Here is a 17,073-nt window from a genome sequence, read left to right on the forward strand (position 1 = left end):
GCCACCAAACCAGGGAGCAGCAGTGTCACTGGAAGAATCTGATTTTGGGATTATTATTTGGAGGAAAAGAAAATCCTTACATCAATAGTGCATAAGAAAGTGGCCCCCGGGACTTGATAAATACTGAGGGGTTTTCAGGTTAAATGGACCATGCTGAATAAAGACCAGATCACGGCCCATTAAAAAGGAAGGAGAGTTCTCACCAAGAGCCAGAGCAGTGAACTCAGAGAGCTTCCCAGCAAGAGTTTTAGGCCAAATTGGAGAGGACACTCCTGGAACTCACTGCTTACAGCAGAGTAAAGAATGAACAGATAAACCAGTTTAGTTGGTGGGGGCGGGGGAGGAAATGAGAGATCTAAGGCATGGAGACCTCTAAGGTTCTCAAGAGCTGAGTTGAAGGCACAATTTCTGATTTGCAATAGGAAGAAGAACCCCCATTGGATAATCTTGCTGAAATTAGCAGGTCCATCCCTACAAGATGAAGGCCATGGGTACAGTGAGCTTTCCCCCATCACCAGAAAACCCCTAATCAGGTCTGAGGCTTAAGGCTCAGTTGAGTTTTCCCTTGGCATATTCTCTATCATTTAACTGTTTGAAAGCCTCCATTAGTTAGATTGTGCTTTATAATTTTTTGTTGCTCTGTCTTATTGTATATGCATTGAGTATTGACCTGCATGTTTTGTTACTTAAATATTAATAAACACTGTTATGTTCCATTTGAATATCTTCTGTTCTGTTTTCCTGAGCTTTGGGAAGTAGAGGTGGGAAGTCTCAGCATCACAAAACTGAATCCATCTTTCCAGCAGCAGCTTGGCAGCTGAGGGCCAACTTGGTGTGGGTCCAGCCTAGTTAGTGAATTCTGCAAGTTGGAAAGCCTTAATGAAAGGGGGTTCCCAGAGCAAACAGGCTGAAATGTTGTGGATCTAAGGACTATTTTAGTCTGTATGAACCTGAGCACAACAGTCTGAAGTATCCAATGTCATTGGCCTGTCCCTGGGCCAATGCCTGCCCTCCTGATGCTGTCAATGGTTGGGCTGACCAGCTCAATAAGCTGGTTCACTGAGTCTTTAAGCTATAGCAATGATGTGAGCTATAAATTCAGAACAACCCACCTTCAACTCCAGGTCATATCACATCCTAGCTGTTAGCTTAAGTAAAGCATTTAAACTTCCTGAGTTTCAGTTTCCTCATCTATAAAATGGGGATAATTACAATAATTGAATAATGCAAGTAAAATATATACTTAAGTGATAGGCCCCCAATTACAACAACTTTAATACAAACAGGGCATTGGCTTATGTAACTGGGAGATATGTAGCCAGGGTTGGCTTCAGGCACTGTTCAATCAAGAAAGACTCTACCTTTCTCTGCCCTCACCTCAGTTTTTCTTTCCCCTCTGTTGGTTTGTTTCTTTTAGCAGTTTGTTGTTGTTGTTATTATTTTGGTATGGGGGATGTGGGGATTGAACCCAGGGGCATTTAACCACTAAGCCATATCCCTAGCCCGTTTTATTTTTGTTTTGAGACGGGGCTCACTAAGTTGCTTAGGGCCTCACTAAGTTGCTAAGGCTAGTTTTGAACTTGCCATCCTACTGCCTCAGCCTCCCAAGCCACTGGAATTACAATTGTGTGCCATTGGGCCCAGCTTGTCAGTTTGCTTCTTGAGAAGATTGTCCCACAGAATAGCAGTGATGATTGCTCCTGTTTCAGTGACGGAACCTCACAAAAAGAAGCCTCTCTTTTCTGATATCTGCAAGAGAAAACAAAATCCTGATACAACTCACTGGACTATTTGAGTCTTATACCCATCCCCAAACCTCTTCCTATAGTCAGAGCAGTGTTATTTAACCACAGGAAGAGGCTGAAACCAAATTCCAAGAAAAGCTGCAGAGGTCTCATCTTTGAGCCTCTGGCAGGTTACCAAACTTCAAGGAAGAGATGGTTCTACTTGATGACCAAGGAACATACAAGTTCCTACCACAGAAAATATTATATTTTGTCCTGTCTTTTAACTTAGATTTGAGGTAGCAGGAGATATAAAGATAATATTATTGTTGTACCTAATGTGAAAGAAAGCTAAAAATGTTTGTCCCTTTTTTGTTTGTTCTAATTAGTTATACATGACAATAGAATGCATTTTGACACACTGTACACATCCTTTAATCCAGCAATTCTCCTTCTTCAAATTCTCCTAAGGAAATAATCCCAAGTATTTATGTCCAAAGATATGTATCAATTGTTGAAAACAGTATAACTGGATCATCCTAAAATTCTGTCATAATAGTTTTATAGATAAGTGAACTAGCATGCAGCCATTAAGATTATTAAAATCTTTTTCTAACACTGACTCTATTAAAGAGCACTTTGAAAAATGCCCCCAAAACAAATATGTTCCAAAATGTGTTTAAAGTAGTTGTTTCTGGATAGAGATATGATATTTTTCTTCTTTATTTATGCTTTTCAGTATTTTTCAAATATTCTTCAATAATAATATCTTTGTTCTCAAGAAAAAATAAAACTGAAACTTAAGAGCAGAATATTAAAAAAAAAAAACAGAAAAATCCATCTCAGGCAGCTTGGAAGAAGGAAGTTATAAAGTCATGGCTGCATAAAGGTCTCTCTTATTCTGAACCAATAAAATACAATGGTCAGCCAGGTGTACTACTACTCAGCCTCCTGAGTAGCCAATCCCAGCTACTCAGGAGGTAAGAGCATTGCATATTCAAGGCCAGCCTGGGCCACTTAGTGAGGCCTAGTTTCCAAATAAAAACTTTTTAAAAGGGCTGGGGATGTAGTTCAACAGTAGAGTATTTGCCTAGCATGTATAAGGCCCTGGGTTCAATACCTAATACTGAAAAATTAAAAATAAAAAGTACAGTGGTCATGAGCCCAGAAACTGACTTCACACTATGCTGTTTTAATTTTCCTTCCCATTTGGAAACCCTCTGCCATTCACTTCTCCATTTGAGCATTTCTACTCACCTCTAAAGATGGCAGAGCAGAGGCCCCTATCCCTTTTGTTAACAAGAACCAGAAAGGAGAAAGGACATGCTCGGGACTAGAACAAAGACTAGAGTCCAGGCCCATTAGACTTTTTCTTGCTCTGAAAGGCTACCCAGACCTCACCTCCTCTCTTCAGGATTGGCAGGTAGTCTGGGCCAACCAAACCCTTCTGTGTGAGGAAAGATACAGGTCCCCAAATATTCATCAACAGGAACTCATCACCTGCATCTTATAAAGAAGTGGCTCAGCATGAGCCAGTGTATGGAACATTCAGATCTAAAGAAGACTTTGGGGATCTCAAAGGGTTTCTCAAGTTTTCTAAAAGATGATCTCAAGGGGCTGGGGTTGTGGCTCAGTGGTAGAGTGCTTGCCTAGAATGTGTGAGGCACTAGGTTCGATCCTCAACACCACATAAAAATGAAATAAAGATATTGTATCCACCCAAAACTAAAAAATAAATATTTAAAAAAAATTTTAAAAAGATGATCTCAATGTCAACTGGAATGGTAGTTAGATTCTACTCAGAGATTTTCACATTCAGGGGAAATTTGGCTTTTTCTTAACTGGATAAAGCAAAACTTCATGAACCCAGTGTTACGTGAAAATTAGAAAAACAAACTATGCCTCCTAGAATAGACAATAGAAATAAAGAGAAAGCACTAATGGCAGAAACAGAAGACTAGTGAAAGATTACTTTGAGCCTTGAAAAAGTACAGATAATTATTAATGTTAATATTGCTATCAACATCATCTATTGAGAATCTACAAGGCCCAAAACAGGCCCTTTCTGTACACTCTCTCTAACCCTCAAACAAGCCCCCATTAAATAGGTGTTATCTCTGCTTCCCAGGAGAAGAAACCAAGATTCAGAAAGGTCAAGAAGAATCTTGCCTAAATGAGGTAACCAACCATCCCACTCAAAGTCCTGTGTCCAGGAAACCTTACAGCTCCAAGAAAACCAGGACAGCAATGCCAAGCTGCATAGCTGATGGATAGAGAAGCCTAGATCCCAACCAGGGTTTGTCTGGCTCCATGTCTCACTCTCTTCCCACAATGCCAGAGGGAATACCAAAAAATGGGCAAAATAAATTTATAAATACATACAAAGAATTGAAGAAAGGAAGAACAGGAGAGAAAGAAGGAGGTAGAAAGAAAGAAAAAAAGAACAAATAAATGAACAAGAAAAAGGAAGGAACTAAGAGCAAGGGGAGAAATAAAGAAGGGTGGAAGGAAGTTGTAAATGTACTACAAAGAGAAAAATTTTCCTATGAAGCCAAGAAGCATGATACTTAAAACAATTTAACTAAAACTTCAGTTTTTAATTTCTATTTTCACAAAGTGCTAAAAGCATGTCTGTTGTAAGTGGTGCATTGACAGATGAAGAGAGTGGGAGAGGATTTGGGGCTCCCTGAACCCCTCTGGAGCCTACACATTCAGCCTTTGCAAAACTCTCAGTGTGCTCTGTATTTAAAGAGAACAGGAATGTGTTGCCACCCAGAAAGCCAGAGAATGCCCCAGGACCCCCAAAATGCACTATGTGTAGAAGTATCTGTCTCCCCAAGCAGTGCCAGCCAAAGCTCCCGAGCCCTCCTAAGTCTGGGTTTGGGATGGGACTCCTTTTACACCAGCAATCCCCTTAGACTAGAGCTACCCCCGAAGTATCTGGGATCCATGTTAGTTCCATCTGCACTGAGAGGTTTCCCATTCCTTTCTTGTCTCAAGTGATACTTAAAACAATTTAACTAAAACCTCAGTTTTTAATTCCTGGACGTGACCTTCTCATTTGGTTTCAGGTTGTTGACCAGAGTAGGCTTCCCCTCCATGATCAAAGCTGCCGCCCCAGCCCTTGCTAACAACAAAAGCTTATTTATTTTGTTCAATGAGCCAACTTGAACTTTCCCCAAAGAATTTTTTGAAAGTTTAAAATATCAAACATATTAAGCATGTAGGACTTTGCCACCCACACTTATGGCCCAAAGGAGGGAGGTTGCCATGGCAATACCTCTGGTAAAGAGGATGGAGTCAGCCTGAAGGGTGAAGAAAATACCACAATGGGACACAGGCCGCCCAGCTAGCCAGCAGGCCCCTTATGATGGTAGGAGTGTTTGCCTAAGTCTTAGGAATTAAGTCATAATTGAAAGGAAAAAAAATGTCCAACGGCAAACAAACATATTAAGAAGTGGAAGAGGGGTCAGAATGTAGGTAGAGGAATTTTGAAAGTCAATAGTGAATGGATGTGACTCTGTTTTCTTACAAAAGCTTTTGTGCAGAGAGACCAGTCCCCATCCATGAGCAGAGGGGCAGAGCCAATGGGAGAGAAAGAACCCAACAGGAAGGTCACTAGAGTTCATTTGGTGTCAAATGACCCTCATTGGTAGCATGTACCAAGACCCCACCTGTTCATTCTCTGTGACCCAGTCATCCCTTAGTATTCCTTAACAACCTGCCCAGAGAAAATCCTCTTCACTCCAAAAAAGGGATGTGGTAACAAAGAAATCAAGCGCAAGATTATTGTTATGGCTGTAGAACTAAAAATAGAAAGGAAAATTTTAATTCTAACAGTAGGAGAGGCATTAAACCATGATGCAACACCATAATGAAAGATGATGTAGACAATAAAATCAATGGTTAAGAAACTTTCAAAATACATGGAGAAAGTTTCATTCTTTTTACATAAAAAATAAAAATCATCATTGCAAATACAACATGATCTAAATTATGGTGAAAACAGAAGAGAAACTGGAAGGAAATGTGTCAAACAACTAGTAGTTTTTGTCTTGAGACTGAAATGAATTTATTTTCTTCTTCCTTAAGTTTCTAAAAAGGGCATGTAATTTTTATATTTACAATAACAATAATCTTTTCTTTATTTTTTACATGTCAACTGTTTACTTAAAAACAGTTTCCCAAAAATATTAAAACAATTTGTAATTATAAATCACAAAGATGAAAAGTAGAAAAGTTAAGTAAAAGACATGAACAGGTAAGTCCTAAAAAGGGCAGTAGAAAAACTAAATATCCACAAATTCTGAATGGATAGACTGTGACCTATTCACACAATAGAATGTTAAACAATGAATATGAACCAATCATAGTTACATATATTCCAGTATAGGTGAACTTCACAGTGGAAAGAGTAAACAACTTGCAGAACAGCCTACAACTTACAGTTAGCCTGTACATTACGTATATATAATCTTAAAATATTGCTTAGAGAGCTGTGACAGAGCTGATAACTCACCAGAGCAACTGGGAATGACTGGACCAGTTGTTTATGGCCAGTATCTGTCATGAGTGGTAGATATTTTGAAAGTGACCCTTACCATTCTCATGCAACAGAACCATAAAAAAAATATGCATTTGTATGATAAACACCAAATTTAGGATGGCAGTTACCTCTAGGGAGGAAAAGGTCACAACCACATAAGTAATATTTTATTTCTTAACTAGGATGCTAAAGCACTTGAGCACTTAACAGTAATCTTTTCAAAAGACCCAACATGTGTTGTTCCACCTCATAACCATTCCCAACTCTTGCCTGCACATAGAGGCTTTTATAAAAGCTCAAACTGTCACCTTTTCAGCAGCTTTGGTAGATATCAGAAGCCACACAACACAATACCATCCAAGCAGATGGATATGAAGTCCAAGCCCTGCCCTTTCCCCCTCCTCCTGTCTAGGAGGCAGACATAGACTTGGGCTGTGTCTGGGAATGAGCTTGAAAGGCCAAGAGGATGACAGAGATGCTGACCTTAAAGCTGTCAAGGATCTGCCCCAATGTTAGCAGCTGGCAGTTGTTAAGAGTTTGATGAAAAAGAGGAAACTGCATGAAGGAAGGCCAAGGGCAAAGGTTCTCAACCATTTGGTCCATGTGGGGAGATTTTGGAAATACCAATGCCCAGGTTTTGACTTTCCAGATTCTGATTTAATTGCTCTGGGATGTGGCCTGAGCATTAGGATTTTTTTCTTTTTAAAGTTTCCCAGGGATGAAACCAAGTTCTAGGGGCACACAGAGAACAACTAATGTACCCACTATCCAGTGATTCAGATTTCTTATTATGCACAACCAAGAAATACTACTATCACTGAATTTTATCTTACTGGAAGTTTAATGTATCCCTAACTGATGTAATTATACTGTTTCTAAAGGCTGGCCCAAGAATATACATACATAAAAAATGGTGAATTTCCACAGCACGTACTAGGCACGTATATGTCTCTATTTCTCAGAGTGGAGAAACTTTTCCCCCTTTGAGACCACACCTGGTCAAAGACCAAGTTTATGAACTATGTAAAAGTACAATTTCTTTGCCAAAACAGAATTATGCCCAAAATAATTCCATATCCTTTTGTCCCTTCTGTGCTTCCACTGATATTTCCCTGTAGTGGCAGAGACCATGAACTATTACAAAGCTTCCACACTGCACCTTGACCCAGATCTCAGGCTCCTCCCCTTCATGTTAACACTTTGCTACAGCTCAGAACTCTAATCTCCCTGCTCAGAGGGCAGCCCATCAACCAGCACTGGGAGTTTGTTAGAAATGCAGAACCCTGATGCTAATCCCAGATAAGTTCAATCAGAATCTGCATTTTACCAAGATTTTTAGACAATCTGCCTGCTCATTAAAAGCTGAGAAGCTCTGCTATTAAGAAATAACAAGAACTAACTGTGTTTAAAGCAGTGAGTGCTCTAACACATTCCCTTTTTGGTCCTCTTCTGCTTTTGGCAAAAAAAAAAAAAAAAAAAAAAATGATGAGGGAAGGGAAAAGGAAAGGGCAAGAGGAAGGCTGGTTGCTCACAAGGGCTGTGGTGCAGTATGTCCACCTGATTGCCTTATGCAATCAGCAGGCTTTATCTCCTTTCTCCAGACAAGGGCCAGGACCTGGAGCACCCACCCCAAGTCTCAGCCCTTTCCCCATGGGCATCACTATTCCAACCAGCACAAACACCTACAAAACTAAAGGTCAAATATAGCCTTCCCATAAAAAGAAAGCAGGGGAAATCATTGTGAACAAGTCTGCCCTACTATGTGGCCCCCCAAAAAAAATTGCTAAAGGAAGTTCTTCAGACCAAAGGGAAATAATAAATCAGGAAGAAATAAAGAGCATCAGAAACAGACCTTGTTTAACAGTACCCTAGCTATCACCATGTAGAATGCTAGCCTGAGAACTGCAGGCTATCAGGTGCTGGACCTTGCTTCCCCCATCACACAAGATCTGAGCCTGTCAGCATTCCCACATGCCTCATGTATAGAAATGTATATGGTCATTCCTCCCTATCCACAGGCTCCACATGCAGGGGTTTAACCAACTACTAATCAAAAATACTCAAGAAAAAAAAATAACATGTATTAAAAATGTATAAATTTTTTTCTTATCATCATTCCCTAATAATAAAGTATAACAATGATTTACAAAGCATTTACATTGTATTAAGTATTATAAGTAATCTAGAGGTAAGTATACAGGAGGATGTATATTGGTTGCATGTAAGTTCTACACCATTTTACATGAGACTTGAGCATCCAAGCAGTTTGGTAGCTACAGGTATTCCCAGAGCCATCTCCCTTGAGGATACCAAGGGGTGATTATATCTGCTTATGTACAAAGAGGAAGCATGGTATAACTAAGTAAGAACTAAGCCATAGGTAAATCTTGGCAGCCTCTAAACCCAATACAATAAATCTGTAGAATCTTAAATAATATTTTTGAAAATATTACTTTGCACATATTAGGTGTAGAATTGGAAACTTCTAGATGAAAATTTCCTTGCAACCCCATAACTCAAAGGCATCTTTTAGTAACTCTCCAGATATTAAGTGAAACCAGTACCAAGAACAAAGAAGTAGTCAATGGTTATTCCCTGGTTATTATCTCATAGTAGGAGGTAATACCATCTCATTCTTTTTAAATTATTGCAATTCATATTCCTCATCAACCTATCAATTTATTAGACATTCATTTTTATGTTTTGATCTCCCATTTCATGAATATTTTGTGTGCAATGTGTGTCTCTGTTTCATGTTTATGGAAGCACTGAATGTCGGTAAGAATAAAATTAATTCCATAATCCTTATTTCTCAAAATGTACTACACTTGATCTTAGCCAAAAGGCCGAGAAGCGATCTCTCAAAATGTACTAAGGAATAAGAGTACTGGACTTTCAGAAGAATAATAACAAAAAATTAAAAATGTAACATTATGCCTAGTACACTAAGCTGATCCGAAAACCTTTGTTAAACTTTTCCACAGTAGGGTGGTAATAGGAACATTTTGTGTAAATATGAAAGGAGAGAGATAATACTTTAAAGGGAATGAAACTAACTCTACTGTTTGCTTTTAATCACCTAGAAACTGTTTTACAAAAAGATTGCAAAGTATCAATTAGTCATCATTGAAGTTCAACTTTTCCCTCCCTTTAGGCATATTTTCCTCCATATGTGGAAGAAGAAGGCTTTTAGAAGCAGCAGATCTTAGGTGATCTTAGGCCAGATCACTAAGGGGTTTATTGTGGTCTCTGTTGTGCAGTTTTACCCCAGAGCAGCTAGTGAAGAGTATATGGTTAATAGAAGGAGGGAGCGGGCAAGAATATAAAGGTACCCCTGTGAAACCCCGGTATCTCTATATTCTCTATATTGCTACAGGGTATCTCTATATTCTTCTCTGCCCTGTATGAGTACTTCTTTATTGCTTAAGTTCATTTCAGTCAGGATTCATGACTACTTATAGCCAATGAACCCTAATCAAGCATGGACATCCAGGCCAGGGCTTCATTGCATATCGTGGGCAGGAGGGTATGGCTCCCACAGAAACATCGGCTGTGTCAAGTGTGTTTCGTGGACTTGGAAAGCTTAAGGGAGGAAGAATGTCTTGAAAAGCCCCATTTCGAAGGAAGAAAAGTGAAAAAGAACACACTTACTTCAAGGATAAGCAGGGGCAATTCTGGATGTGGTGGGATTACCATTGTTGTAATTGTCCTCTAGTGTGCACAGACTCATGTGTGAGTTCAAGGGAAAGTCCACTGCAAAAAGAAGTGAAAAAAATATTAATAATTGCTTCACTAAAATCTCCATTGCATATTAAAAGGTGCCAGTGCTGTGACCTGGCCATTTCAGGTGTGTCAGTAAAGACACAAAAATGTCCTTTTTTTTTTTTTTTTGAAGCAAGGGACAACAAGCAGTCAAATCATAAATGCCAAGGACTCAGGTATAAAAGAATGACACAATTAGTTAGCCATATCTGACATAGAAGTGGCTGGGGACCAGAAGTACACATGCACATCCTGAATCTCTTCCTAGAGAGACCTTGATCAACCATTCCTGAAACACAGAGGACACATTCTCTCCAACACCCATGTTACACATTCAAAAACCCTTTTTCTCTATTCTCAAGTAAAGATACACTTGCAAAAGTGCACTGTCTCTAACCAATCCAGTCATTGTTGAACAATCCACCAAACGTAGGAGCTGTTCTTGTCACATTTGTTATCTCTTGTGCTTCAGGATACTTGACAATCCTCAACTACTGCTGCTTCTTGAAGAGCAACAGCACTCCACCTAGTGAATCTTACTTCAGAATTTTAGTGCTATTGTTAATTTTTAGCATTATTCTTGTCTCTCTGCTTCATCCTAAAGATTGTAACCATGAGTAGCTTTGACATGCTTCAAAACTTTTGTTCTTCCAGGGAGGTTTTGAAGAGGGTCCAACTTCAGGCTGTCCTTCTGAAACAAGGCCATGGAGAATCCTTTGAATTTATTTCACGGATATTTTTTGAGTGCCTACTCTGTGCCAGATGCCACAGCAAGTACAAAGAAGAATGAGGAAGAAAGGGGAAGTATCATTTGTTGAGATTCTGACTGCTATACAGTATGCCAGTACCTCGCTGGGGACTTTGAAGTGTTCAGCTCATTCCATTCCCAAAATACCTCTCAGAGCATCATTATCATGATAACAGCTGAGGAAACTGAGGTTCAGGGAGGTTACATGACTTGCCCAGTCACTCATCTAGTGATTAATGGAAATGAGAGTTGAATCATGCTTGTCTGGCTCAAAGCCCATGATGTTTTAATTCACCATAATGGAACCAAATAAAAAGTATGTTTTGCAGGAAAGTGGGGGTAAGAAATTTGGGGTCTAGGCACTTCCTAGGAAGCAACAGGAAAATGAGCCAATTACCAACTTCCCTTAGCCTCAGTGGCCCAATCAACATGGGTTAATATCTAGGCCCAAGATTTTCCTAAGGTTGAAGATGATGTGTGTAAACTTCCTCCCAGATACTAAGTAGTCTATGAAGAATGAATGTTACTATTCAGAGCTATATAAATTACCATTTCTCAAAAGAAACAGCAGCCTTTTTCCTACACATCAAATCTTGGGTGTAAAATCTAGGATCTAAGCTAACAAGATTTTGCTAGATGGCTTTGAGAAAGTATGTGGTTGTCTCAAAAATCTCAGGAAAGTCAGCAAGAAAATTTCAAATCAGAGGTAAGTTCAGAGATGTGCTTTCCTCTTCCCAAGCCCTTATTCAGCTGTGCTACTGGCCAGGAATGACAAGAGGACTTGCCTTTGTTTGAGAATGTTAGTGAATTTGCATAAAAAGTGATAAACAACATAACCACTGGATCTGGCCCCCTGGAATAGCCATGGTATCTGTAGCCAGTGGAAGGCCATTATCTAAAGTGCCTGGAATCCCACTGCAAATCTTTACAGAAAGGCACAAACTCACATTGGATCAGGCTTTTGTTGGCCTCTGGGGAATGCTGACTTTGTTTGTTAATGCCACAACAAATGTGTCTCTGAATAAGGGAATTGACAGGACACCTGTCTCTGCATTGAAACCTGATTAAAAGCAGGGCCAACCCTTTCTATTCTCTCAGGAGTCTTCACAGTTTCTAAGCTGTTTAGTCCTTTGTGATTCAGTAATTTCTATGGCAGGAAGACTCCATCCTTCTTCTAGTGATAATCTACAGAGCACACATGAATATTCAAGTTCTCACACTGAGCAACAGTCCACCTCCCAAAAGGAAAGGAGGACAGTTGCCTAAGAAAGAAGGACTCCATAGGAAGTGCAGACACAGCCCCATGATGCCCAACCCACTCACAAATAAAAGACTTTGGGGGGCATCCTAGGCTGGCAGCAATTCCAGAACTTTTTCATGAAAAGATCCCTTAAAAATGAGAATAGTGGAGGGCTGGGGATGTGGCTCAAGCAGTAACGTGCTCACCTGGCATGCGTGGGATCGCTGAGTTCGATCCTCAGCACCACATAAAAATAAAATAAAGATGTTGTGTCCACCAAAAACTGAAAAATAAATATTAAAAAATTCTCTCTCTCTCTCTCTCTCTCTCTCTCTCTCTCTCTCTCTCTCTCTCTCTCTCTCTCTTTCTCTCTCTCTCTCTAAAAAAAATGAGAATAGTGGAAATGGTTGACAACCACTAACTTCAACAATTTTAAGCACTGAAGTTGTTACATGCTGCAAAACTGAGGCAACATGGAGACCCCCTCTTTAAACCTAGATACTTGAAATCGTGCCAGAAAGATATCAGACATGTCACTCAGAATAACAGGAATTCGTTTATCAGAAGGGATAGAAAAGAAGAATAGGGATGCTCTCAAAGGAAAAAGTGGGCTCAGGGAAGAGAGGGACAGCCCACCCCTTCAGTTTTATTGTGGGTCTCAGGGAAATTTCCATAGAGTTCCATCCAATTCTACCTCTTGACTTTTGATTGACAACAGGATGACATCAGATTCTCAAGTCCCCACTGCACATCACAACTCTAGGTCATTTTAGCTATTTTGACTGGTTCCAATTAGAATAGATTTTGTGGTAGGAGAAATTATCCTTTCTACCCAAGTTCTGGAATATGGTCTGTGTAAAGGTCACAAAAATCTTCTCCCTCAGCGTAACTCATGTTCTTTTTTTACAAGCATTTGAGCCCGAATTTCTTCTGCAGATAACAGGTAGTTTACTAAGGAATGTAATATACCTTGTTGACTTAAGCCAGGCAGGGCTATAGGTACACTGCTTTTTAAAAGAGAAAGTCTGTGGGGGTTCAGCACAATGGGCCCAGTTTATAGAGTTATTCCCTTAACCTCAGGTTTCCACTGCTTGTATCTGTTCCTTATCAAAGTTACAGTGCATGAATATAGCTCCACACTAATAATGACACAGATAACTCAGCTTGTGTTCTCAAGAGGCCTACAGGTCACAGACCACAGTGGACAATGCTAATTATGAATTCCCTGTACATGTTACCTTCTGCTCCACAATATAGCTCTATGTTGTGTTTTGGGGGGTTTTGGCAATCTTTAAAGGTATTTTACCAGTTAAAACTTTTGTCCTCACAGTGGCTAAGATAAAAATCAATACCCCAGGAAGATGTACCTTGGTTTTCTTACCAGCGGCCTATCCCAGGGAGCCTCCCTGGATGCCAGCTAGCTGAATTTGGCCACCCAAATAAGATGGAAAATTGAATAGTGAACTTTATGCAATTTGATCAAACTGGGGAGAAGCAAATAGATTGCTCTGACAAGTGACTTATGTGATTTCCGCCCCCCCATCAGCTTCCTTTTTCAACAGAAAGAATATGTTCCTAATTCGTGGAGGGGAAGGGTACAAATTCAGTCTGTTTCAGTTTCTAGAGGGCTTCTGGGGGAACCCTATGGCAGCACCACTCCCTACTGACCTGAGAAACATGGAAAGGAGAAAGGCTTAGCAGGATGGCATCCTGGGTTGTTGATCCCAGGGTGTGGTCCCTAAAATGGTGCTAAAATGCTAATTTAGGGCGACACACATTTTTCACAGAATAAATTCAGGGACCCAGCTACCAAAGGCCCAAAACCATGTGTGTGGGCCCATGTGTCAAATCTCACTCCTCCACATCCTGTTCACCATGCTGCCTCAGGCTTACAACATCCAATGGTACCAGTTCTCCACTACCCCATGGTCCTCCACTGCTAGCACCCAGGGCAATCTCCCAACCCCTCCCAGGCTCCATGCCACAGAGGACCAGCAGTCCTTAGAGAGTGGTCTCACCTATATTCTCTGAGCAGTGATATAACCTGCATTACATGTGAAAGCCAAGTGTCCCTGTATCTACTGAGCTGTTAGTCATTGGTAAGGCCTGTTTTCTCCCAGAATATCTCAGATATAAACATGACTACCACCTGTGGCCTCTGCTTTCATCTGTTCTGTGCTCTGGGACCTGCTGCCCCTGATGACCTCACTAGATATACTTCACCCACCTCCTCTCTAGGATCCAGACTACCATTTTCTGGCTCCCATCAGGCCACCTTCAAGCCATCATCTACATCACTATGGATCTGCCACACAGCCCCTGCCTCTGACCTCAGTCGCTTCTTTCTGTCTCCCCAGAATGGGATTGCTTCCCCTTCTGAGACACAGTTCTGTCATAGAACCACGTGGATCCTAATGATACAGCTGTGAACTCCATAATTCCTAAAGGGCTTTTTCAAAAATCATTTGTTTCTGCTATACATTAACCACAAAAGAACTAATTCTAAAGCAAAAAGAAAAAAAAAGACAATTATGTGAAACCGGCTCAGAACCATGAAATAGATGCTGATTATAAATACAGGCTTCAGGCATTATGAAATGAGGCAGCTCTAAACTTTCAAAGAACAAAGAAAAAGCAAGAGATTTTTTTTAAATATCAAAAGGACTTTCAGGTTATAATTAGTAAATTGACTAACCTTTTTAAAAGTAAAAGTGAATTTCTAAAGCCTGCAGCATTCATGGAGTTATAGAGTATTGTAAGTCTAGGGGACCCTCTTTTCCAACCTCCTCACCTCATAGAGGTGAAAACAAAAGTTTCCCTGACTTTCCCAAGGTCATAAGACGTGATCATAAAACTGATGAACTTCCTCAGGTCTTTTCCTCTCACTCAACAGTGGGAACTGCTTTCCCATGTGGTGGCAATCCTCAGATTATTTGGATAAATATACAGCAGTGGTGTTTGTGGAGGTGGTGGTAATGCTCGTTACTACGATTTGGACTAGATTTGTCCCCCAAGGGTCTATGTGTTAGAGGACTGGTCCTCAATGTGGCAGTGTCAAGGTGATGGACCTTTAAAGGGTGGGGTCTCATAGGAGGTGGTGATGAAGGTAGCAATGCTGGTGGTGGTGGTGGTGGTAATGAAGGTGGTAGAGGTGGAGGTGGAGGCAGTAGTGGTGCTGGTTGTAGAAGTGGTAATGGTGTGGTAGAGGTGATAATGACAGAGGTGGAGATGATAATGCTGTTGACAGTAGAAGTGGCACTGGCAATAGTAAAAGCAGCAGAGATAATGGAGACAGTGACATGTGCATATACTTGGAAGTTGAGGAGTAGGTGGTTAGTTCAAAGACAGCTTAAGAACATAGCAGCCAAAATTAAAATTTCAGTTAGGACTGAATATAGTCTAAGAAATTGTTGGAATGAACAAAGGGACACAGCAGGTAGAGAAAAATTAATTAGACAGAGCTATAAATAAAATGGAATGGTACACAACTAAGGAAACAATAGCATCAGAAGGATTTTTCAGTGTAGAATTCCATGTATGTTTTATAGTTCCAGGCCAGAGAAAAGCCCCAACAGTGAGGCTCCTGGAATGCAGGTACGGGTTGAAAACCCATCAGGGCTTGTTTTTGGTTTCTGTGAGTCTATTATGTGGTGCTAGGGATTGAACCTAGAGCCTCATGTACACTGGGCAAGTGCTATCCTGCAACCCTGACATACGTTGGTTGCTTTATCTGTGCAATGACCTCAGCTAAGCTTTGGCAACACAAGGTGAACAGGAAAACCACACTGTCTGTTCTGTTCCCTATCTTTAAAGGTTTGGGAGTTGTGTTTTGTTTTGTTAATTGCAGAAGAGTTGCCTGGCTGAATAAGACAGTTTGCCACATCCTTCCCATCCTGCCCAATCGAAGGTGGTGATGTAGGCTGGTAAAACCCAGCATCTCTTGCTGTGAAGTCCACGTGTCATTAAAAAGCACTCATGTAGCTTTGTGGCTCACAGTGCCACCATGTGGAAGGCACCTGTCGGCTGGTCCTGCACAAAATAAAACTGAAGTTGTAAAAGCTTTAAGCTAAACTATCACCTTTGTCAGAGGACCAAAGCACTTCCTTTACATGGTTATTGTGCTCATTTAATGCAAAGAAAGTGCTGCTGAAACTGAAGGCTGAACAAATCCCAATGTTATGGTTTATATCTGAGGTATCCCCCAAAAGCTCATGTGTGAGATAATGCAAGAAGGTTCAGAGACGGAATGATTAGATTATGAGAGCTACAACTTAATCAATGGATTAATCCACTGATGGATTAGCTGGGTGGTAACTAACAGTAGGCAGGTGTGGTGTGACTGGAGAAAGTAAATCATTGGAGGTGTGCCTTTGGGGCTCATATTTTGTACCTGTTCAGTAGAGCTATCAATCGCCCTTGCACATGCTTGCTCTCGCGAGCTCTTTCTCTCTCTCTCTCTCTCTCTCTCTCTCTCCCTCCCTCCCTCCCTCCCTCCCTCCCTCCCTCCTTCCCCTTTACCTTGTCCTCAGCTGCTTTCTTCTACCACACCCTCCCACCATGATGCTCTCTCTATCTCAGAGCTATGGAGTCAGCTGACCATGAACTGAACCTCTGAAACCATGAGCCAAAATAAACTTTTCCTCTAAGTTGTTCCTGTCAGGTATTTTAGTCAGAGTGATGCAAAGCTGACTAAAACATGTAGTGTTAATTTATCAGGTATATGTCTGCCAGGATGTAGAAGCAGGAACCATTGTGCACTGTTGGTGAGAATGCAAAACTGTACAGCCACTACGGAAAACAATATGGTTTCCTTAGAAAACAAAAAATAGAATTGCCATATGATCCATCAGTTCCAATTCTGGTTATATAACTCAAATAATTAAAAATAGAATATCAAAGAGATATTCACATATCTATGTTTACAGCAGCCTATTCACAATAGCCAAGACTTGAAAGCAACCCAAGCATACATGACAGATAAATGGATGAAGAAAATGTGACATACTCATACAAAGGAATATTACTCAGCCTTAACAAGGAAGGGAATTCTGAC

General features: G+C 40.5%; 1 pseudogene; it reads right to left on the reverse strand.

Annotated features, from left to right (window-relative positions):
* Positions 1-9,039: 9,039 nt before the first annotated feature.
* On the reverse strand, positions 9,040-9,128 carry LOC113180235 (U2 spliceosomal RNA; annotated as a pseudogene).
* Between the last annotated feature and the right edge of the window lie 7,945 nt (positions 9,129-17,073).

This window comes from Urocitellus parryii, chromosome 2 (assembly GCF_045843805.1).
Source record: "Urocitellus parryii isolate mUroPar1 chromosome 2, mUroPar1.hap1, whole genome shotgun sequence".
Lineage (NCBI taxonomy): Eukaryota > Metazoa > Chordata > Mammalia > Rodentia > Sciuridae > Urocitellus > Urocitellus parryii.